General features: G+C 44.5%; 1 long non-coding RNA gene across 3 annotated transcripts in view; it reads right to left on the bottom strand.

Annotated features, from left to right (window-relative positions):
• The window catches only part of LOC144687849 (uncharacterized), a 123080-nt gene that overhangs the window by 8860 nt on the left and 88593 nt on the right, over positions 1–25627 (bottom strand). The gene's annotated exons all lie outside the window — the stretch shown is intronic.

Here is a 25627-nt window from a genome sequence, read left to right as displayed (position 1 = left end):
ATTTTAGGAAGAGAACTGTAAAGCTTAGACGGCTGCAGGAAGGGCCACCAATGGGAGAACAAAGGAAATCAGGGGTGCACGAGGGGTCGGAATTGGAGGAGCACAGATATCTCGGTGGGCCGAGAGCTTTTAAAAATTCATTCATGGGATGTGGGCTTCACAGGCTGGGCCAGCATTTATTGCCCATCCCGAGTTGCCCTTGAGAAGGTGGTGGTGAGCAGCCTTCTTGAACCACTGCAGTCCATGTGGCGTGGGTACACCTACAGTGCTGTTAGGGAGGGAGTGCCAGGATTTTGACCCAGCGACAGTGAAGGAACGGAGATATATTTCCAAGTCAGGATGGTGAACGACTTGGAGTGGAACTTCTAGGTGGTGGTGTTCCCATCTATGTTGGTGGAGATTACAGAGATGAGGAAGGAGGAGGCCATGGAGAGATTTCAATACAAGGATGAGAATTAAACATATCTGTAGACCATTAGCTATTTCAGGGTGATGAGGGACACTTGGCCCATCTTTGTTCATCTATCCAGGCAGATCCTCTTATTAGCAATTTCCTTCACTGGAATTTTACAATCACATGTTCCTATGAAAACATCATCATTTATCAGCAAATGTTGCCCTCAGAACTAAATACACATCAATATAATTTCACAGTGTTGGGCATGAGGGCTTTATCTGTGTGTCTAGGAATCTAGAAGGTGAAAACATGGGGCAATTGTTCTGTTCATCACTGTAATTAATAATATCAAAAATGGGTTTGTGAAAATTTCCCCATTTGGTGTTTCAGTACAGACATGATAAAATGATGCATTTCTGATTTTAACTTAATGTGGTTAAGGGTGGGTGGTGGGACGAGAAAGATTGAGCCCAGTCCACTGTCATTGCCATAGATCTGAGACATTTTGAGGCTGACGCCTCATTTCAATGCTGTCTGGAAGTTGCAGGCACAGCTTGCTATGTAGATGTGGATATACACATAGAAGTAGAAGGGCAAGAAATTGGCCCAACTCTGACACTGACCAACCAATAGCTAGAGCCTTGGATGGCTGTAGGCGTTCCCGGGATCGGGTGGAAGTAAGTGGTCCCAGGGTGTGGGGAACGTCGTTTGGGCTGGCAGTGGGCCGGAGAGTTTTATTAATGGGCCCTGGAGAGCACCTCTGCTCCCATCCTCACCAAAAAAAAAACATTTTCTGTGGCCCCTTTAAGGACAACTAATTAGGCCAGTTAGCACCTGGGACAAATTCCACACATTTGTACATCAAAATAAGGCCCAGAGTGCTATCTACATTGTAGGACCCAGGTCACATGTTACGAGTGCTTTCCAGCTTGAAACAAGTTGAATCTGTGTCCTTCCATCTCAGGAGCCTATCCAAGATGCCAGTAGATGGAGCACCAGGGCAGGAAGTAAACTGATACAATTTTCAGGCTGTAACTTCCCCATTTATGGTAGGACAAATTAAAATCAGACCTATTGCATCTTCAGTGTTGTTGAAAAAAAGAGACATGCTGTCAAAGCTTTTCATCTTGCACTCATCAGGACAGAATCACAAGAATACCAAACTTTAAAGGGAACAACAATTTATGCCGCATGAGGAGAGTGTGCTGATTGGTTGGCAAGTGGACTCTTATAGGTAGAGGCATTGCGACAGAGAATGTGCCAGGGAACAGTTAATTGCTTTTGTTTAAATTCAAACCAGGTAAGTCAACTTTGATTGGTCAAGGCATTGCCATGGGGAATGAACCAGGGAATGGTTGTCCCCCAAGTATTTGTTTCGTTGAAAAAGGCACAAGGCGTGAAGATTTTCTTTCTGTTTGCAAAGAACAGGGCCCTGAGTGTGAGTATATGTAGCTTCTAGCATGCATAAGTGAACCAAGCTACAAGCCCAATTGATAATCTTAAATTGGTTGTTAGTGTAATTCTTAGCACAATAGGTATTGTACAGTAGGCGTTGTCCAATCGCAGGATCACTTCTAATGTTTTGAGTTTTGCAAGCAGGGCTAGTTGAGTACGGTCAGTACTTTGCTTGTTGTAGACAGCTGAAGAGGCATGCTGTTTGATACGGCGCACCAGTCACTGGGACATACAGTGTCACTGGGACTGAAATTCATATATCACATTACTTATTTGTGTGGTAGACAGGACACCTTTTTGGCTTAACAGCAGCATCCTGTTAGTAGAGAACAGCATTCGTGTTGCTACCGCATAGTAGCAGTGTGAAAAGGCTAGCTTCACCTGTTACTCAAATTTTTGAGATACCTTACGCTTCCAGGGTAATCTGAGGCAGACTGAGCACTTATAGAGTCATAGAGGTCCACAGCACAGAAGAAAGTCCTTCGGCCCATCGAGTCTGTGCTGGTCAAACAGGTACCTAACTATTCTAATCCCATTTTCCAGCACTAGGCCCATAGCCTTGTATGCCATGGCATTGCAAGTGCACATCCAAATATTTCTTAAATGTTATGAGGGTTTCTGCCTCTACCACCCCCACAGGCAGTGACTTCCAGATTCCCACACCCTCTGGATGAAAAAATTCTTCCTCACATTCCCTCTAAACCGCCTGCCCCTTACCTTGAATTTATGCCCCTGGTTATTGATCTCTCCACCAAAAGGAAAAGTTCCTTCCTGTCTACCCTATCTATTCCCCTCATATGCCACCTCAATCATGTCCCCCCGCAATCTCCTCTGCTCCAGGGAAAATAACCCCAGCCTATCCAATCTCTCCTCATAACTAAAGTTCTCCAGCCCAGGCAACATAGAACCTTAGAACCATAGAATAGTTACAGCACAGAAGGAGGCCATTCAGCCCATCTTGTCCATGCCAGCCCGAAGACACCCAGGTGCCCTTTCAATCCCACCTTCCTGCACCCGGCCCATAGCCCTGCAGCTTACAGCACTTAAGGTGCAGATCCAGATACTTTTTAAAAGAGCTTAAAGTTTCTGCCTCTACCGCCAACTTGGGCAGCGAATTCCAGACACCCACTACCTCTGCATAAAAAAGTTCTTCCTCATGTTCCCCCTACACGTTCTGCCACTTATGTTGAATCTATGTCCTCTGGTTCTAGAATTCTCCATCAAGGGAAACATCCTGGTAAATCTCCTCTGCACTCTCTCTAGTGCAATCACATCCTTCCTATAATGCAGATTCCAGAATTGCACGCAATACTTTAGCTGTGGACTAACCAGCATTTTATACAGTTCCAGCATAACTTCCCTGCTCTTATATTCTATGCCTCGGCTAATAAAGGCAAGTATCCCATACGCCTTCTTAACCATCTAAGGCTATCCTCCTCACTATTTACCACCCCATCAATTTTCATGTCATCCGCGAACTTACTGATCAACCCACCTACACTCAAGTCTAAATCATTTATATATACCACAAACAGCAAGGCACTCAACACCAATCCCTGTGGAACCCCACTGGACACAGGCATCCAGTCACAAAAACACCCCTCGACCATCACCCTCTGCTTCTTGCCACTTAGCCAATTCTGGATCCAATTTGTCAAATTGCCTTGGATCCCCATGGGCTCTTACCTTCATTATCAGTCTCCCATGCAGGACCTTATCAAAAGCCTTGCTGAAGTCTAAGTAGACTATGTCAAATGCATTGCACTCATCTACACACCTGGTCACCTCTTCGAAAAATTCAATCAAATTGGTCAGACATGACCTACCCTTAACAAAACCATGTTGACTGCCCTTGATTAATCCCTGCCTCTCCAAGTGTAGATTAATTCTGTCCCTCAGAATTGCTCCCAATAGTTTCCCCACCACTGAGGTTGGACTGACTGGCCTGTAGTTCCCTGGTTTATCCCTTCCTCCCTTTTGAATAACGGTACCACATTGGCTGTCCTCCAGTCCTCTGGCACCTCTCCTGTGGCCAGAGAGGTATTGAAAATTATTGCCAGAGCCCCTGTTATCTCCTCCCTTGCCTCACTCAACACTTTTTAAGATGGAAAATGGCAGCCTCAGGCCCATTCATGAGTTTGTGCGATATACAGCAAGCCATGATCTGATCAAGGTAGCCATTATTCCACAGGATAGCTTTGATCTGCCTTATTTCAGCATCAAGCTTGCAAATGGCTTGGGCCATGCAGGAACAGCATGCAGTAGCAAATGAGCATTGTGCCTTTTTCAAATAAACAAAAGCTTGGGGGACAGCCATTCCTGATTCATTCCTGCACGGCAATGCCTTGAGCAATGAGAGTCGACTTGCCTGGTTTGAATTCAAACAAAAGCTCGGCAGTTAATTGTTCCCTGATGCATTCTCCATGGCAACATCTCTACCAATCAAAATTCACTTACCAACCAGCACTCTCTTCTCATGCAGTATAAATTGTTGTTCCCTTTGAGATTGTATTCTTGTGAATCTGTCCTGATGAGTACAAGACAAAAAGCTTCGACAGCATGTCTCTTTTTACAGCATTACCCAAGTTCTCTACTACCAGGTGACTGCTGCATCTTTACAATGTTGCTACAAGTAACTAATAGGTTAACACTTGCCCAACAGGACAATCTGGTATTTTGGCTTTTGCTTTACTTTTTTTCCTTTGGAATTCCGTGATGAGTTGAACTATTCCAATTATCAGCGAGGCCTTTAGTCTGACCAGGCATCAATCACCAAGCCCTCAATCACCAACCAGGCCTTTAATCACCAGCCAGGTAAATCACCAGCCAGCTAGGCTTTCAGTCACCAACCAGGCCTTTAGTCGCTGAGCATGCTTTTCAGTCACTTCAGGCCTTCGATCGCCAACCAGGCCTTCACTACCACTGTGTCAAAATCCTGGAACTCCCTCCTTAACAGCACTGTGGGCATTCCTACAACACATGGACTGCAGCCGTTCAAAACAGCAGCACACTACCACCTTCTCAGGGGCAGTTAGGGATGGGCAATAAATTCTGGTCCTGCCAGTAACACCCACATCCCATGATTGAATATATAAAAAAAAAAAATCACCAGCCAGACCTCAGTCGCTGACCCGGCCTCCTCACCAACTGGGCCTTCAGTCACTGGCCAGGCCTTTAGTCACCACCCAGGCCTTCATCAGTCACTGAAAAGACCTTCAAACCAGCCAGGCCTTTAATCTCTGACCAGGTTTTCAGTCAACGACCAGGCCTTCAATCAACAGACAGACCTTTAGTCACTTATTCGGCCTTACATGTATCTAAAATGGATTTGCTGCTATTCTGCAAGTAAATTTAAGAAAGTGGTAAATAATGGATGAAAATTTACAATCTGAGACAGCTGTGTACAAGACACCTGTGGTAGCTTTACAGATCAGGTTTCTGTGAAGACAGAACAGTCTTGGCATATTGTTTAATGAAAGAAAACATCTCCCATTTGTTCATAAAGCCCAATCTTAGACTCTCGGTAAGGTTCCTATTAACAAGAGGCAGTCAAACAGTACATAAGTGGACAATCCCAGCGGTGTTGCAGTGCCTGGAGACTGGCACTGGACCTTAATCAGAAACGACGACTCAAAGATTACACGAATTATGGCATTAAAGGCACAGTGTGCAGAGGCTGCTACAAAGGCCTTCTCATCCATGGGGAAGCCTCAAGGTCATTACTGCTGTCTCCTGAGCTTACATCATGATGGCTCGAGGAAATAACGCAGGCAGAAAGTAAAAAGATCCATCAGGGAACCAGACACCCTTGTCCAGCATTACTTACATGTAAGGTGCAGCGAAAGAGCAAGGAGAAGCGATCCACAACCGAGGTAGGGGAACCCCAAACAAAAACAGGAGGAGCAAGACGCACTCAGCAGGTCAAACAGCATGTGTAGAAAGAGAAATAAACGAAAGGTCATTGACCTGAATTGGGTAGTGGCGGGGGGGTGGGTGGGGCTGGGAAAATGGGGGAGTGGGGGAGGGGGGCGGGCGAGCCATTTTGGGATGGCCTTCCCGATGCATTATTGTTGCCAGGGTAGTTTCCCAGGGGGAGTCTGGGAAGCAGATCATCTTGCCACTCCAAGGAGGCAGGCAGACAATTTAAATAGCTAAGGCCCCAACTGGGAGCCTCTTGTGGGCCAGTCGCCATTTTGCTGATGGTGGTTTGCCCTGTGTTGTAAGTGGGGTTGGGGGACGCTGAGTCCAGGTGGCAGGCCCGGGTGTAAAGGAGAGGGTGGGGTGGCCGGGGGTGGGGTGGGGGGTGTGGTGTTGCTGAGCACCGGCAGCCCTATTGTCGTGAGAGCAGCCATTGACGCTAGCGGCTCCCACCCCGGACCATGGAGTGCACAGAGATGAGGACACCCTTCCCAGAACTCAGTGGGAGGCCATGGAGATGGGAAGGTGCAGAGGGCTGCATTGCCACCATCAGAACGGCGAAGAGCCCTCAAAATGCCCCTAATTAGTGCCTTACCTGTGTTAATCGGTTGCCCACATCCGTGGGGCAGGCAAGTGATCCACTTCCCAGACTGCCCCTGGGAAACTATCCCGGCAGTGGGAATGTTTAAGGGAGCTGTGCAGTATGGCTGTCCCCTATTTTCCTGTCACCACTCCTGGCACCCCAGGGCTTTTGGTTTTGGTGATGGGACTTCCCTGTTAATTGCAAAATCCAGCCCCTTGAACAAAATATTTTTCTTCTTCATGATAGTTATTCATTTGTTTCTTTTCTGTTGTTTATTTTTATCCATGGCCTTTTTTTTTAGCTTTCTTTTGCTATTTGCACGTTTGTCATTGATAATTTACTACCAGATTGCTAATTGCTAGTTTCCTACCTGCTCCCAAGCTGTTCAGTAGTATATGCAGACAATAACACTGCTTTATTCCTTTGTTATTTACAGCATTAGGATCCACCAAGTAGTTGTGACCTTCGGTATTAAATTTGCATAGCTATAGGGAAAGGGCAGGGAAATGGAAGTAATTGGACAGCTTTATTCAAATGTAGGCCTAGACATGAGGGGCTGAATAGCTGCCTTGTGTGCTGTATTAATCTGTGACACACACCATGCATGTATACATTTTGAAGTTGATGGATCCATGAAGGACACAAAGGGCCAGAGTTTCCCCGTGGGAAGCAAGAATCGGGTGTCAGGTTCAATTCCGGGCCGCGGACCCGCACTGACACGAAGCAGGAAGTAGCCATTGAGTCAGGGAATCAATTGGGTGGCAGAATCATCGCTCAGGCAATGGGCCAGCAAGGGCACGGGACCTGAGGTAGCTCAGTCAAAAGGCAGGCCGCATTGTGACTCACTTTGGCAGCCATTGCTGTGGCTGCCATCTACATGTTAATGCCACAAAATTAATGTTTGCTACAAAAAAATGGCAAAGTTAAGATTTTGTCACGTTTCAAAGGGCAGCAGAAGACCTGAAACCCAGGACAGAGTAGACTATTGATGAATCCTTTAAAATCAGTAAATTCTTTATATAATAGGGTAGGATTTCTCTGCTGTGGCCCACTTCTTCAGCATCACCTCGAACTGCATCTTTTCACATAAGCTTGCAGTCAACTCTGTCCTCATCTCCATGGAGATGGACTGACTCCTGACCTCTGCTAAAGTCTACCCGCCTTGCTGAAAATTAGAAAACTTTCCAGGGGCAGGCTCTTAATGGACAGGGGAGAGATGGTTTCCCCCCCACCCCTTTTCCACCACTCAACTGACCGAAAATAGATATGTTTTAAAAGACAAAGGCTCAGGTTTTCATCACAATGGAGAGGCTCTCTGGCATGGGAAAAGTCCCGCAGATGGCTGGAAATTCTATGTCCCGCCCCCCCAGACGCGGCATGATCCTTTACCGCGTGGAGTGGAGCCGGGCCAGGGTTTACGCATGTGTGGCCTAGGGAAGCAGCTGTCCATTTAAATCATTGGCTGCCTCCACTGAAGTGGGACCTCAGAAGGCCTGAGTGTGAAACCCAGAGTCTGGGTTAGAACGGGTGAGAGGAGTTTGAAACTTGGTCAATTCATTGGGATAGCTTTGGAGAGGTCAGGTACCCCTTTGGATATGGTCCTGGGACACCTTTGGGAGTGGTAAGGTACCCTTTGGGAGAGGTAACGCACTCTTTGGGATTGTTAAAAGTGAACATCATTATTCATTTTTTACACACAAACTCATTGGAGCTGTCCAGCTGTCAAACAACTGTCAAAGAACTGCCCAATTGTCAAGGAGCTGTCAAAATTGCTCAGGAACTGTCAAAGCTATCAAGGAATTATCAAAGGACACTAGATGAGTTGCCATGGAGGGAGTAAGGGCAAAGGGTCATGGGTGGGGGGCATGGGTTGGCATGAGTTGGCATTAAGTTGGCATAGGGGCTATAAAGGGTCATGGGGATGCGGGGGGCATAGGGCCCATGTGTGGTGGGTAGATGGGCATGGGTTGACATAGGGGTTATGAGGAACAATGGGGGATGGTGGGGGCATAAGCTGGCATTGTTTGACATGGATGGGGTATAAGGAGTGTGTTGGGGGGTTGAGGTGTGAGGGCAGATTTTTGTTTTATTCTTATTTATTTAATTTAACACAGTGCTGGAGCACAGAGCAAGGCCTTTCGCCGATCCTGCTTCCGCACCCGGAAGCCTCAGCACTCGCGCTGGGGTTGGGGGCCCGACTTCCAATCCATTCTGACCAAACCCGGGAGCGAAAACCTGGGCAAAAGTGTTTTAACCTCTTGATGCTGCAACTATTAAGAATAGACAAATCTCAGGTGTTCTCATAATGTTTTTTTTTAAAAATAAGGCTAAATCTTTATTGCACAAATTCTAAAATATATACCCAATAGCACCCACTTGCACAGATTCACACTCACACACAAGAAAAGATGATTAAAAAAATTCACTGTCACACTTGCTTCTCTTGAGGTGAAGGCTTAAAATGCTGCAGGCCTGTGATTCCTTTTTGGACCGCCACAGAAAATAAAGTTTGGAGGTTTATGAATATCGATTCGCAGTGGCTTATTACTTGCAGTGGCAGGTTTCTAGAGCGTCACCCCAGTCGCGGTGCAGTCGAATCCCTGCAGCAAGAACCTGGTTCGGTTCTTCAAATATGTTCGTTAAAGGCCAGCTTGACTTCTTTGCCTTTTGATGAATCTCAGGCAGGGTCCTGTTTCTTTGCTGGTCTGGAATTCTTCTCCTTTGTTTGGCCTCATGCTCCAAAAATGCTCCAATAATGTCTTATCAGAGACATGGTTTCTATCATGTGACCATAGTATCTGTTTTTCATTGTCTTCAAAAATGATCTCTGACAACCTGGCCATTGACACACAATAGTGTTCAAGTTTCACCCATTCACATATACTTGTGATAGAATGGGGTTCTTATCACACCCATTCTTTGGAATTACACTCCAAAGCCGAGAAGTCTCCTGGTCCATTGTGAACTATTTTCTGCAAATATTTGAGTAAGAACAGCCATTATTCCAACAGGAAAGATCTGCTGCACTTTAATGCTTTCTTAATGAAATGTCCCAAAAGGTCATTTGCATTTTAATGTCCTGTCCAGGCTAGCGTCCAAGACCTTGTGTAGTCCCATGTATATTGATGGAAAAGGAAAGGTAACCTGACCTCACAACTCCATTTTGCTTTAAAAAAAAATGTTTTAAGGTAAAATGTTAATTTTGAATAAATCCACGAGTCCGTATTGTGTGAACGTGACAGAGCCCACTACGATGTTAAGTAGCTCATTAACAAGAATGGGCCTCATCCACTCCTGAGTCATCAGTCTGACTGGAATGTGCATGCAATGAAGGTGTCATGGACCTCTCAACAATGTTACTTCTTCACCCTTGCTATGACTCTGGTGACCCTGGACACCTTTGACTATCATTCACCTTAAAGAATCCCCTATCATCATCGGTCAGCACCACCCCGCCCGGCATAGCAGAATTGCCCCCTGTTACCCACAACCTGCCCTCTGTCGTTCTCTCTATCACTCTTGCCCTCTGTTAGCCTCGACTCTCAGGATCTCACCAATGACCCTTCCTGTAGAACCCTTGATCACCACATAATTATACTTGACCTAGTGTCTGTAAACATTGACCTTTCCTGTGTAGTTCAGCTTCCTCCCTCTGCCTTTGGAAGATTGCCACCTCCCTTCCTCCCCGGGTCAGCCAAGTTCCACTTCCCTTTCACAGCCACCACCTGACCTCAATCATCAAATCCTCCTCTCCCCTGATTCAACAAAGCTCCCCATGCAAGAAAAGCAGCTCCTCATCAGCCCAAAACAACCAGGAAGTCTACCTCACCTGCTGCACACCATATTTAACCAACCGGGACTTTGAAGGCTTCTGTTTCTCATTTAATGCTTACATCATTCCCAAGGTGCAATTTAATCTCTCGAAGTTGTGTTTTAATGAGCACGCATGGCACGTTAATGTATAAAAGAGGCTCCCACCGCTCGCCGTGAGGAACCACAATCCATCCTCAATCTGTTGCCAACTTAATAATTAACTTTTAGCCCACCATCAGGAAGCTGCCATTTTGCCTCCCATTCAATTGTGTGCCCGCTTGAGGGAGTTTCACAAGATTCTGCTCCAGGGCTCTCTCTCTCTCTCTCTCTCTCTCTCTCGCTTTCTCTCACTGTCCATGTTCAGACAAAGGTCTAGAATAACAAAAACATCTGCATCTGCCTTTGTTTTCAGATGTTACAAACTGGCACGTGCATTTCTATAGCATTTGACTTAGGCCCGCGGTCCCCATGGTAACCAGGCCACACAGGCCTGTCATTAGGCAGAACTTGTAGTAGATTGCAACACTCTCTTCATTACTCTATTTCACCTTAAGTTAAAAAGACAGTTTAAAACATAACCATGTTATAAAACCTCACGTTCGTGACACTAGCTAGAATTTAGTTCAGCATAAAATAGGAAGCGCTTTGATCAAATGATGCTCCCCAGCCTTACATTCCCTTTGCCCAGTTTTAGATTACAATGAATCAAATGTATCAAAACCTCAACTCCTATGCAAAGATTCAATTCCAATTAACCAAAGCACTTCCCCTTCACTCTTATTATGCAGGGTTTATCATCTAGACATAACAGGGAAGTACAAAATCCTATCCCATGCATAAAATGTTCCCCAATTATGCATTTGTTTTGACACTCAGCATGTGAAACAGCCATGCCCTTGCCAATGCTGTTTAGGGAACGTATCAGGAGTCTAACCATTCCAGCGTTTAAATGGTTTTGGCAAAGAAAATGTGCTTGTGTTTGCTCAGATCCAACTGTTGAATGAACAGATCAATTGGCTACAGTAAAAGATGTTTACGTTGGCGGTTTTTATCACCAGTTTCGAGAAATCCAAATTCAAGGATAACCCCGATCCCAGAATAGCATCATACGGCAAAGGACTTGAAGTTTTCTCACTGTATAAGAAATAGTGGGGCTGATAAAAACCTAATCTCTTTATAATCTAAATAAATTCAGTCCAAATATCAGACAAGAACATTTACATGACAATCATTCCAAAATCTTTTATTTGTAATATAGGTTATAAAGTTGACATCAGGATGTTTTGTTCCACTAACGCTTATCATTCTTTTAATCTATTTCCAACATCTCTGCTCCAAGGTCAATATTGCATGCAAGCACAAATTCATCTGACTCTCAATGAACATGATGTTTCATATATTCTTTGAGCTGCCATAATCAGATTTTCAATTGTTGTTCTTTGGATCATAACACTAATGGGATTACATTTGAAATTAGATTTTAATGGTTTCCATAGCAATTCTGCAAATTATTGAGCGTTTCCACAAACTTTAGAGCATAGACCTGCTGTTTCCCTCCAGAGTCACATTTCTATGCACAATGACACAGCCAGCAAGCGGCGCTTGCTTCACAATAACTTGCTCACTAATGCTCAGTTTGGGTTTCGTCAAGGCCACTCAGCTCCTGACCTCATTGCAGCCTTGGTTGAAACACGGACAAAAGAGCTGAACTCCCGAGGTGAGATGAGAGTGTCTGCCCTTGACATCAAGGCCACATTTGACAGAGTGTGACATCAAGGAGCCCTAGCAAAACTGGAGTCAATGGGAATCAGGGGGAAGGCTCTCCACTGGTTGGAGTCATACCTAGCACAAAAGGAACATGTTTGTGGTTGTTGGAGGTCAATCATTTCAGTTCCAGGACATCACTGCAGGAATTCCTCAGGGTAGTGTCCTAGGCCCAGCCATCTTCAGCTGCTTCATCAATGACCTTCCTTTCATCATAAGGTCAGAAATGGGGATGATGACTGCACAATGTTCAGCACCATTCTTGACTCCTCAGATACTGAAGCCGTCCATGTCCAAATGCAGCAAGACCTGGACAATATCCAGGCTTGTGCTGACAAGTGGCAAGTAACATTCACGCCACACAAGTGCCAGATAATGACCATCTCCAACAAAAGAGAATCTAACCATCGCCCCTTGATGTTCAATGGCATTTCTATCGCTGAATCCCCCACTAGCAACATCCTGGGGGGTTACCATTGACCAGAAACTGAACTGGGCTAGCCATATAAATACTGTGGCTACAAGAGCAGGTCCAACGAGAGGGCAGGCACTGTTGGACCTGGTTCTGGGGAATGAGTTGGTCCAAGTGGATCAAATATAAGTGGGAGAGCATTAATGGGACAGTGACCATTGTATCATAAGGTTTAGGTTGGCAATGGAGAAGGACAAGGAACAATCCAGAGCAGGGATCATTAATTGGGGAAAAGCCAACTTGGATGGAATGAGGATGCATCTGAGTCGAATGAGGTGGAACCAATGGTTGGCAGAAAAGACGATACCTGAACAATGGGCCACCTTTAAAGAAAAAGTACTGCAGGCAATGTCAAAGTATATTCCCTTGAAGGGAAAGGTGGGACAAATAAATCCAGAGCGCTCTGGATGCCGAGAGAGATAGAGGTGAAGATGAAAAGGAAAAAGTGCGCGTATGACAGATTTCAGGTAGAAAATACAATCAGGCTGAATATAGAAGGACCAGAGGGGAATTAAAAACGCTCATAAGAAAAGTAAGGAGAGAACATTAAAAGAGGCCTGCAGCTAACATAAAAGGGAATCCCAAGGTCTTTCGTAAGCATATAAATAATACAAGGCTGGTAAAAGAAAGAGTAGGGCCGATTAAGGATAAAAAAGAGGACTTGCACGTGGAGAAATAGTGAAGGTACTAAATGAGTACTTTGCATCTGTCTTTACAAAGGAAGATGATGCTACCCAGGTCGAGGTGAGAGAGGAGGTAACTGGTAACTTGAATAATTTATAATTAAGAAGGAGGAGGTGTTAGAAAGGCAGGACCAGATGAGATGCATCCAAGGGTACTGAGGGAAGTGAATGTGGAAATTTCAGAGGCACTAGTGATAATCTTCCTTAGACACTAGTAATAGTCTTCCTTAGACACAGAGGAGGTGCCAGAGGACTGGAGAACTGTGAATGTTGCATCTGTGTTCAAAAAGGGGTGCTAGGATAAAGCCGGCAACTACAGGCCAATCAGTTTGACTTCAGTTGTAGGGAAATTTCGAGAAACTATAGTATGGGACAAAATCAAAAGTCACTTAGACAAGTGCAGGATAATGAAGGGAAGCCAGCATGGACTCAAGGGAAAATCCTGTAAAACTAACTTGGAGTTTTTTGAGGAGGTACAGAGAAGGTTGATAAGAGAAACTTTTTTTTATTCATTCACAGGATGTGGGCTTCGCTGACTGGGACAGCATTTATTGCCCATCCCTAGTTGCCCTTGAGAAGGTGGTGGTGTATATGGATTTTCAAAAGGCATTAATACAGTGCCACACAACACACTTGTGAACACAATTCTAGGTCATGGAATAAAAGGGAAAGTAGGCATTTGGATAGGAAACTGGCTGAGTGACAGTAAACAGAGAGCAGTGATAAATTATTTTTTTTCAAATTGGAGGAAGGGTTGTAGTGGAGTTCCACAGGGGTCAATGTTGAGACCCTTGCTCTTCCTGATATACTTTAGTGACCCAGTCCATGGTGTTCAGGGCATGATTTCAAAATTTGCAGATGATGCAAAGATTGGAAACATTGTCAACTGTGATGAAGATTGTCTTGAACTTTAAAAGGACATTAACATGTTGGTGGATGGGCAGATAAGTGGCAGATAAAGTTCAATGCAGAGAAGTGTGAGATGATTCATTTTGGCAGGAAGAATGTGGAGCGACAGTACAAAATAAAGGGAGAAACTCTAAAGAAGGTGCAGGAACAGAGGGACCTCGGTGTATATATATATATATGTAGATCATTGAAGATGGCAGGGCATGTTGAGAGAGCAGTTAATTAAGCTTATAGTATCTTAGGCTTTATTAATAGGGCCATTGAGTACAAGAGTAAGAAGGTCATGTTGAACTTGTATAAGACACTAGTTAGGCCTCATCTGGAGTACTGCAACCAGTTCTGGACGCCATACTTGAGGAAGGATGTGAAGGCATTGGAGAGAGTACAGAGGAGACTCACAAGAATGATTCCCGGGATAATGAACTGAAGGGTATGGCCAGGGTAAATAGTGAGAAACTGTTCCCACTCAAGAGGACACCAAAAACTAGAGGGCACAGATTCAAAACAATTGGCAAAAGAACTAAAAGTGATGTGAGGAAAAATGTTTTCACCCAGAGGGTGTTGGAATCTGGAACGAACTTCCTGAGAGGGTGGTGGAGGCAGGTTCGATTGAGGTATTTAAAAGGGAGTTGGATTGCTATCAGAAAAGACAGAATGTGCAAGGTCACGGGGATAAGGCAGGAGAGTCAGACTAGGTAGAATGATCTTTCAGAAAGCTAGTGATACTTGATGGGCCGAATGGCCTCCTTCTGCACTGTAAAGATTCTGTGATTCTGTAAAGTCAGGAGTGTGAAGGAATACTCTCCACTTGTCTGGATGGGTGCAGCTCTAACACTCAAGAGGCTTAACACCATCTAGGACAAAGCAGCCCATTTGATTGGCACCACATGCACAAACATTCACTCCCTCCGCCAGACGCACAGTAGCAGCAGTGTGTACCATCTACAAGATGCACTTAAGGAATGCACCAAAACTCCTTCGATAGCACCTTCCAAACCCACAGCCACTACCATCTAGAAGGACAAGGGCAGCAGATACATGGGAACGCCAGCACCTGTAAGTTCCCCTCCAAACCACTCACCGTCCAGACTTGGAAATATATCGCCGTTCCTTCACTGTCATTGGGTCAAATTCCTGGAACTCCCTTCCTAACAGCACTGTAGGTGTACCTACACCACATGGGCTGCAGCGGTTCAAGAAAGCAGCTCATCATCACCTTCTCAAGGGCAATTAGGGAAGGACAATAAATCATTGCTTAGCCAGCAATGCCCACATCCCATGAATGAATTAAAAAATGTGAACATCAGCACAGAGGATGAGTCAACTCCATTCTCAATTGAGAAAAGCCTATCTCCCAGCATCTATGGAGAGACACACACAGTCGATGTTTCAGGTTGATGACCTTTTGTCAGAGTTGCTGTCAGACCTGCTGAGCATTTCTAGCATTTTCTGTTTTTACTTCAGATTTCCTGTATCTGCAACATTCTGCTCTTGCTATAGCCTATTTGTTAGCTTCTTTTAATTATATAGTTAGTCAAAATTCCAATGCGTAACAACATTTGTTTAAAAATAATTCATGCAAAATCTAGTAACCAAAACAAAGAAACTATACTTTATAGAGTTATGTTTACTAAAGTAATTCCAGTTTCCAAGCAAAATATCCATCAGGGTAAAATGTCAGCATTGATTACAACCAAGAGCTTTCTGCTTGTGGGTATCGATTCTGCCCTGGGGCATCTGATCAAATGAAGGAATCAGTGTGGATCAGCCAATGGAATGAGCTGCTTGGGACCGCAACTCCCATTTACAGGTGTGAACATTAATCGTGGTCTGAAAGGAGTCAGTGTTTTGGTCAACCTAATGAATCAGTCAGTTGATCTGGACAATCCATCCAGAGAGAAAGTCAGCATCAATCAAGGTATGGAATACCTGTCGGGGAAAGCAATCAATGCAAGCTGAGAGAATTGGAGAGGAAATCAGCATTAATTGGACCTGATGGAAAGGATAAGTGATGATTGGCTCAAGAAGTCTGCCAGTCCATGATAATGCATTAAGTAAAGGAGCTGATGCTGCTAAGTGGCTCACTCACCTTGAGGGAGAAGGAAGCAGCAGAAGGCTCTTTGTACCCCACTAGGAGTGAAACTCAGTTTAAGAACATAAGAAATAGGAGTAGGAGTAGGAGTAGGCCATTCAGCTCGCTCTACCATTCAATGAGATCAGGCCTGGCCTTCTACATCAACAGCATTTTTCCACACTGTCTCTGTATCCCTTGATGTCTTGAACATATTCAATGACTGAGCCTCCACTGCCCTCTGCGGTAGGGAATTCCAAAGATTCACCACACTCTGACTGAAGAAATTCTTTCCCATCTCAGGCCTAAATGGCCTGCTTCTTCTTCTGAGACTGTGTCCCCCAGTTCTAGATCATCCCAGCCAGGGGAAATATCCTCCCTGCATTAACCCTGTCCGCCCTTATAGGATAAACTGGAACAAAAACAAAAATTGCTGGAAAAATTCAGCATCTGTGGGGAGGAAGACAGAGTTAACATTTCGAGTCCGTATGACTCTTCAGCAGAACTAAAGAGAAATAGAAATGTGGTGAAATATAAGCAGTTTAAGGGGAGTAGGACAGGTGGAGCTGGATAGAGGGCCAGAGATAGGTGGAGACAAAGGAGAGATTGTCAAAAATGTCATAAATAAAAAGGTCAAAGGGGTGTTAACATTGGTGATATTAGCTAAAGGATGTGCTAATGGTGATTTTAAGGGTAGAAAGCAGGATGAGCAAGTGACAGATGGCCCTAGTGGGGGTGAGGTGGGGTGAAGGGATCGAAATAGGCTAAAAGGTGGAGGTAAAACAATGGATGGAAATAAATTTTAAAAGTAAAAATAGGTGGGAAAAGAAAAAGATATAAATAAATATATAATAATTATTAGAAAAAAGGGGATCAAAAAGGGGGTGAGGATGGAGGAGAGAGTGCATGATCTGAAGTTGTTGAACACAATGTTAAGTCCGGAAGGCTGTAAAGTGCCTAATCGGAAGATGAGGTGCTGTTCCTCCAGTTTGCGTTGAGCTTCACTGGAACATTGCAGCAGGCCAAGGGCGGACATGTGGGCATGAGAGCAGGGTGGAGTGTTGAAATGGCAAGCGACAGGGAGGTCTGGGTTATGCTTGCGGACAGACCGAAGATGTTCCACAAAGCGGTCACCCAGTCTGCATTTGGTCTCTCCAGTGTAGAGGAGACCTCATTGGGAGCAGCGAATGCAGTAGACTAAATTGAGGGAAGTGCAAGTGAAATGCTGCTTCACTTGAAAGGGGTCTTTGGGCCCTTGGACGGTGAGGAGAGGGGATGTAAAGGGACAGGTGTTGCACCTTCTGCAGTTGCGTGGGAAGGTGCCGTGGGATGGGGTTGAGGTGTAGGAGGTGATGGAGGAGTGGACCAGGATGTCCTGGAGGGAATGGTCCTAATGGAATGCCGATTTGGTGGGGGGTGGTGGAGCGTGAAGGGAAGATGTGTTTGGTGGTGGCATCATGCTGGAGTTGGCGGAAATGGCAGAGGATGATCCTTTGAATACAGAGGTTGGTGGGGTGATAAGTGAGGACAAGGGAGACCCTATCATGTTTCTGGGAGGGTGAGGAAGGAGTGAGGGTGGATGCGCAGGAGATGGGCCGGACACGGTTAAGGGTCCTGTTAACCACCGTGGGTGAAAAACCTTGGTTAAGGAAGAAGGAAGACATGTCAGAGGAACTGTTTTGGAAAATGGCATCATCGGAACAGGTGCAATGGAGGCAAAGGAACTGAGAGAATGAAATGGAGTCCTTACAGGAAGCAGGATATGAGGAGCTGTAGTCGAGGTAGCTGTGGAAGTCGGTAGGCTTGTAATGGATATTTGTGGACAGTCTATCGCCAGAAATTGAGACTGAGAGGTCAAGGAAGGGAAGGGAAGTGTCAGTGATAGACCATGTGAAAATGATGGAGGGGTGGAAATTGGAAGCAAAATTAATAAATTTTTCCAGGTCCAGATGAGAGCATGAAGTGGCACCGAAACATTCATCGATGTACCGGAGAAAGAGTTGTGGGAGGGGGCCGGAGTAGGACTGGAACAAGGAATATTCCACATACCCCATAAAGAAACAGTCATAACTGGGGCCCATGCGGGTACCCATAGCCACACCTTTTATTTGGAGGAAGTGAGACGAGTTTAAGGAGAAATTGTTCAGTGTGAGAACAAGTTCAGCCAGATGGAGGACAGTGGTGGTGGATGGGGATTGTTCGGGCCTCTGTTCGAGGAAGAAGCGGAGAGCCCTCAGACCATCCTGGTGGGGGATGGAGGTGTAGAGGGATTAGACGTCCATGGTGAAGAGGAGGTGGTTGGGGCCAGGGAACTGGAAATTGTTGATATGATGAAGGGCATCAGAGGAATCGTGGATGTAGGTGGGAAGAGACTGGACAAGGGGAGCGAGAATGGAGTCAAGATAGCAAGAAATGAGTTCCGTGGGGCAGGAACAGGCTGACACGTTCGGTCTGCCTGTTTGTGGATTTTGAGTAGGAGGTAGAAGCGGGCCGTCCGAGGTTGGGATACCATGAGGTTGGAAGCTGTGGAGGGAAGATCTCCAGAGGAGATGAGGTCAATGACAGGCTTGGAAACAATGGCTTGATGTTCAGTGGTGGGGTCATGGTCCAGGAGAGGCAGGAGGAACTGTCTGTGAGTTGGCGCTCAGCCTCTGTGAGGTAGAGGTCAGTACGCCAGGCAACAACAGAACCACCCTTGTCAGCAGGTTTGATGACAAAGTATAAACTGGAACTTGATGGACCCATTAGAACAATAAGCCATTTTTAACGGGGGACTAAAGAATGAAAGGGTCATACAAACTTGAAACGTTAACTCTTTCCCTCTCCACAGATGCTGTCAAACCTGCTGAGTTTTTCCACCATTTTCTGTTTTTATTACTATTTTCCTTCCCTTCTCCTGTGTGGAACATCGTTGGTGTTTTCCCCTGTTATAGCTCAAAGGGCTGAGTGTCCTACTCCTAATTCTTTTTCAATTCATTTACGGGATGGGGCTTTGCTGTTTAGGCCAGCATTTATTGCCCATCCCTAACTGCCCTTGAGTATGTTCATATATTTGTATAGCTGCTATTAACATTTTGTGTTTCTAACTTTGTCAGATTTCTGAGATTTGGCCTTAAACTGGCAGAACTTTAAATCTTTTCAGCTTATCCTTTCAAATGATAAGGTGACTAGCGATCCTGTGCAACACTGTTTCTCTTGGTCCACCCCATATTCTTCTGTCTAATTATAGCATTTTGCTTCTACAACCAGAGTCCATTAATCAGACTAGATATTTCAATGGGAAAGTTTGAGATTGTTATCCACTTTAGATCTAAGGAAGACAGAGGTCAGAATATGTTCTAAATGGCAAGAAGTTAGGACGTACAGAAATCACAAAAAGCTAATAGGTGCAAACAATAGTTTTGAAGGCTAAATTGGAATATTGGTCTTTCTCTCCTAACATCTGGAATATAAAGGGGCTGAAGTGTACACAAGTCTGCTTAGACCCCCATCTGGAATATTGCATTCAATTCTGGCCACATTCAGGAAGGTTATATTGTCCTTGGAGGGGGTGCAGTACAGTTGTACCAGAATGATACCACAGCTCAAAGGATTAAATAACAAGGATAGGTTGCAAGGACCAGTCTTACATTCCCTTGAATGTCCAAGGCTAAGTGGTGTTTTAATAGAGGCATTTAAGATGATTAAAGGATTTGATAGAGTAACTATTTCGCCCAAAAAGCCATTGAGGTTAAATCAATTGAAAATGTCAAAACTGAGGATGTTCGATTTTTATTGGGCAAGGATATTAAGGGTTAAGGAACTAAGGTTGCGTCGATAGAGTTAAATGCAACTCAGCCATGATCTAAGTGAATACTGGAATAGGTGAATGGCTGAATGGCCTACTCCTGCTCCTAATGTGTATGTTTCTGTTCCTTCGGCTGACAGCATACATCATTGGCTTTTGACGGAGTGGTGAGGGAACATTACAGATGACCTAGAAATTAAATTTTGGTCCTCTATTGCGTGTAGATGTGTGTCCAAGAGCTAATAAGTAATTACAGGCCTGTTAGCTCAACATTTGTGGTGAAGAAAATTTTAGAGTCTTTAATTAAGGATGAAATTAGCACATCTAGATAAAGAGAAAATAGTTAGAATTCAAAAGCGATGATCGTGCATGACAAATCTCATAGAATAGGGCAACAGGCATGATATATAGGAGAAATCTAATGCACATGAACTTTAGGAAATCCTTTGACAAGGTTACCAAGTTTGGCTATCAAGATAGATTGAAGATTCCATAATTATTAAAAAGAAATTGAGCTTTCTAGGTGTCGTGCCTAACATTTATCTTTTAAGCAGCATCACTGAAACAGATTAACAGGTCATTTATCTCTTTGCTGTTTGAAGGACTTTGATGTGTGTAAATTGTAATCAAGTATTGGCTGTTCTCCTAAAGATGTTCTATCAGTGTAAATTCATTATTCCTCCTTTTCTTCTATATATACACACAAGGAGTCACTGGGAAGCGATTGCTCGCCCCTCCCTAATCTAGGAAACCTGATCTAATTGTAAGGTCCTTGTCTCCGTCCATGGCCTAGCTCTGCCCTACCCCTGCATAACATCCTCTGGAAATACAATACCTCTCGCACCTGTTGATATCCCAACCTGGTCTCCAGTACATCCCACTCTCCTTTCCTTCAACCATTCATTTCTCAACTTTTAGCCACCAAGGTGCTGTTTACTGGAAATTCTTCTCAAGACCTATACGCCTCTCCTGTTAAAGGTTTGTTTCAGGACTTATCTTCTCACCTAAGCCTTCAATCACTCTCCTAAACTCTCTCTCTCCCTTTAACAGAGTCCCATTCTTGTGCATTTGAGACCGTATGTCAATATTGGCAGTTGTTGCAGGAGTTGTTCAAATTACTTAACTGAAGAAAATATTTTGCATTCCTGCAGCGCCTTTCATTATGTCTGGACATTCAGCAGCATTTAAAAGTCCATGAAGTATTTGTGAAGTGTTGATGTTATTGTAAAACTGGAAGCTAACAAAGTCAGTGGTTAACGTTAATATAGTCCAACCTGAGTTCAACAGCTATGTGGATGTTCAATGATCCCCGGGGTGTATGTTAATTTTGTTAACCCAGCAAGTTTGGAGAGAGTAAGAGGGAAAGAAAAGAAAGCTTTTTTATTACATTAAAGGTGAAGTATGAATACAAGTTATTGCTGCTGTTGTAATATTGTGCATGTTTTGTCCTGTGAACTATCTTTATTTTTCATTCCCTCCCTTAAGCTCTAAGTACACCTCACAGACGCACACTTCCTCCTCCCTACTGTGTTGAAAGCAGCTTATTTCACAAGCTCCAATTTATACTGTCCTCAAGATCACTATCCCACAAAAAGCTTCAGCTTGGTCCCTTTTCTGCCCTTCATACTATACTTTTTTTATTCATTCATTCATGGGATGTGGGCTTCGCTGGCTAGGGCAGCATTTATTGCCCATCCCTATTTGCCCTTGAAAAGGTGGTGGTGAGCTGCCTTCTTGAACCGCTGCAGTCCATGTGGTGTAGGTACACCCACAGTGCTGTTAGGACGGGAGTTCCAGGATTTTGACCCAGCAACAGTGAAGGAAGGGCAATATATTTCCAAATCAGGTGAGTTACTTGGAGGGGAACTTCCAGGTGGTGGTGTTCTCATCTATCTGCTGCCCTTGTCCTTCTAGGTGGTAGTGGTCATGGGCGTGGAAGGTGCTGTCTAAAGAGCCTTGGTGAGTTCCTGCAGTGCATCTTGTACACACTGCTGCTACTATGCGTTGGTGGTGGAGGGAATGAATATTTGTGGATGTGGAGCCAACCAAGCAGACTTCTTTGTCCTGGATGGTGCTAAGCTTCTTGAGTGTTGTGGGAACTTTATCCATCCAGGCAGGTGGGGAGTATTCCATCACACCCCTGACTTGTGCCTTGTAGATGGTGACCAAGCTTTGGGGAGTCGGGGGGTGAGTTACTCGTCAAACGATTCTAAGCCTCTGGCCTGCTCTTGTAGCCAAAGTATTTATATGGCTAGCACAGTTCAGTTTCTGGTCAATGGTAATCCCCAGGATGTTTATAGTGGGGGATTCAGTGATAGCAATGCCATTGAACATCAAGGGGCAATGGTTAGATTCTCTCTTGTTGGAGATGGTCATTGCCTGGCACTTGTGTAGCACAAATGTTACTTGCCACATGTCAGCCCAAGCCTGGATATTGTCCAGGTCTTGCTGCATTTGGACATGGATTGCTTCAGTATCTGAGGAGTCGCGGATGGTGCTGAACATTGTGCAATCATCAGCGAACATCCCCGCTTCTGACCTTATGGTGGAAGGAAGGCCATTGATGAAACAACTGAAGATGGTTGGGCTGAGGACACTACCCTGAGGAACTCCTGCAGTGATGTCCTGGAGCTGAGATGACTGACCTCCAACAACCACAACCACCTTCCTTTTGTGATAGGGATGGCTTCAACCAGTGGAGAGTTTTTCCCCCGATTCCCTTTGACTCTAGTTTTGCTAGGTGCCACACTCGGTCAAATGCGGCCTTGATGTCAAGGGCAGTCACTCTCACCTCACTCACACAGCACCTTTACTGTAGTAAAACATTCCAAGATACTTTACAGCAGCATTATAGTTTGACGACCATATCTGAAATATTAGGGCAGATGACCAAAATCTTGGTAGGTTTTAAGGAGTATTTGGTTCATAACAGCTGCCAGGGAGAAAGATAGAGTCAGTGGCTAGACAACAGAGCTTGAAATGGGGACTGAAGACAATGGCCCCAAGCTTCCCAATATTTAATTGGAGGAAATTTCTGCTCATGCAGTACTGGAAGTCGGGCAAGCAGTCTTATAACTTAGCAACAGTGGAGGAGTCAAGAGAGGTGGTAGTGATAAGGAAGTTTGCAATGAATCATTTCATTATAATTGCATGCTGTCTACTGGTGGAATGGGTGAAGATAAATGTGCCTTTAGTCTCATGCTGCCTGGGAAGAAGTGAGATCACCTTTCTCCCCTAAACAGTGAGTATTCTTTGCACTCCCTAGCAACTTATTGCTGAAGGTGTATGATTGATGTCTATTTGCATACCAAGAGGGTTGTATTTTATGCTTCTCAGTGGTCTCAGCAGCCTCAAATATTTATTTTGATCATCAGGACTAGTCTTTGCCTTCAGCCTCATGAATACCCAAATTGCAGTCTTCACAGTTCTAAATGATCCTCCCTAGTGTGGAAACCATGCTGAAATCTTTATATTGTCGGCTACCTTTCATCTGTTTGACATTCATTAAAACGGCTTCAAAAGCTGTCCTGTATCATTAAAAAAAACATCTATCAGAACATTAAGTGCAAAGATGTTTTTTTGTGAGCCTGTCTTGGTTTTAAAATATTACTTGCCATTGTTAGATTGTTTTTCAAAGATTTGTTTTACTTCATTCCTGAGTCACAGCATCTGGAGACAATGACGCTGATAGGAAAACTAGGAAGAAGATCAATTGCTGTTAAACGGGGTCATATTTGATTAACAAAATTTTACGTACCCAGCCAAACAATTTTCAATTCGCTCAAAGGGATTATGAGACTATTTTATTCAAAAATTATCACTCCCCACTTCCTTTGCTCCAGCAAAGAACATGAAATATAGGTGAGGGAATTGGAATTTAGTTAGAAAGCTTTCATGTGGAACCATGCAAAAGCTTTTAGATAGATATAAGTATCAAAAATTAACAAAATAAAAATTCATTAGATTATGATTCTGGAAAATTAAACCTGTTAAGTGATACATAATTCCTATCCTCACCCATATGTTTCCTCTTGCTTATCTCTTCCTTACAGAGCACCCCAGGGGACTGCCTTAAAATTTTTGATGAAAGTCCAGCTACTTTTCAGCACATGCACATATTTCAAATGACTGTTTCTTGTCTCTTTGAAAGAATTAGTGGTGAGATTCCAGGGTGATACTGTTCCATCGACCTGCTGTAATTATAAGCTCCTTTTATGTGGCGAATATGAGAGGAGTAGCGTGTAGCTGGGTTTGTATATGAATCAATCACGCGGTTGTATGACAGAAAAAAAAGGCGATCTCTATTGACTTCACAAATACTGGCTAATTAACTGCTACCTAATATCTCTTGGCTTTGTGGCAATCTCTTTCCTCCAAAGTTGTGCTCACCAGTCTGCCTTTGGACTTATTAAAAGATGGAAATGCCACAATGCACTTGACATGTTGACTTCAAACTCCTCGTACATAGTTAGCCCTTTGAACCTGTTTCGCAATGCAGTGGGCTCATGGCCGGTCTGTGAGCTAATTGGATATATTTGTTTAGTGGAGGCTCTAAACATTATTTTTAAACATAATATTTCATATGAAATTGGTTTTATGAATTTATGCTTATTCCCTCCAAACATATTGTTGGGGGTCACGAAATTTTGGTGGGAAGGATAAGCAAGTGTTCAACTTTATTTGCTTTTGTTTCAAGGTATTTTGGAGTCAATGTTAACTACAATATTCATGCTGGGTACAAGCAGGCAACATGAAGGTATCGAAACATTGAGGTAATTGTTAACTCACTGCATGAACTGAATTTAATGCTGGTGGTGGGATAACACTGCCTTGGCAATTTTCACAACCTCCAACCGATTCTACTGCCATCAATGAACCGCCTGGCACCTGGGCTCCCATCCCATTAAGGGTGGAGATCCTGCCTCCAAGAGCCGGCAGCCAATCAGAAGACCAGCAGCCAATCAGAAGACCAGCAGTTCTTCAGTCCAAGCAGCTCCACTGGACACGGTGGCCACTGCTAGTACAGCATCATGTATGCCACTCTGGAACCCAGGTGAGTGGGGTCAGGGTTTCTAGGGCCAATAAAACAGGCCCCAGCGAAGGGGTAGAGGGAGGGTTCATTGGTGAGGGGAGGGGGCATGTATCCCTAGGAGCAACCCTTGCTGCCTTGGGAACCTTCCATGGGGCACAGGGTACCCGATCAGCAGGGCGCCTTCCTGAGCCCACAGGGAGGACACCAATTTTTACTTGGTGGTCCCCCCCCCCAACACAGCAGAGGCCTCCTGAACCCCCCTGCTGTAACTCTTTCGAGTTATCAACAGATCGCATGTAACTCTTTCGAGTACATTCACAGTTCTTGGTTTCTGGGAGTGGGACATGAACCCACAACCTTCTGATTCAAAGGTGAGGGTGCTATGAACTGAGCCACAGCTGACACCTCCTCCCCCTGCTGTAGTGGCAGCAGAAAGAGGCCCTTAAGTGGTTCTTAATTGGCCACTTAAGGTCATTAATTGACCTCTGGACAGGAAGGCTGCCCTTGACCCTCCTTGCCATTGACATAATTGCATGGTGTTGAGAAAGCGATGGGCACTCTAACTCCTGCCTTCCCTCCCGGTTCTGTGGCCACCCCAGTTCTGCCTCACAATCCATTCCTCTGGTCCACATTAAATTCTGCCCACTGTTTCTATTCAAGTCAATGGGAATTAACATCAGATGGGGAGTAAAGTGGATGACCAAACCCTTAACCAAACACAATAGAAAAAGTTGCAGTTGTTG

This window comes from Cetorhinus maximus, chromosome 1, assembly GCF_964194155.1.
Source record: "Cetorhinus maximus chromosome 1, sCetMax3.hap1.1, whole genome shotgun sequence".
Taxonomy (NCBI): domain Eukaryota; kingdom Metazoa; phylum Chordata; class Chondrichthyes; order Lamniformes; family Cetorhinidae; genus Cetorhinus; species Cetorhinus maximus.
This window is presented reverse-complemented; position numbering and strand designations above follow the sequence as displayed.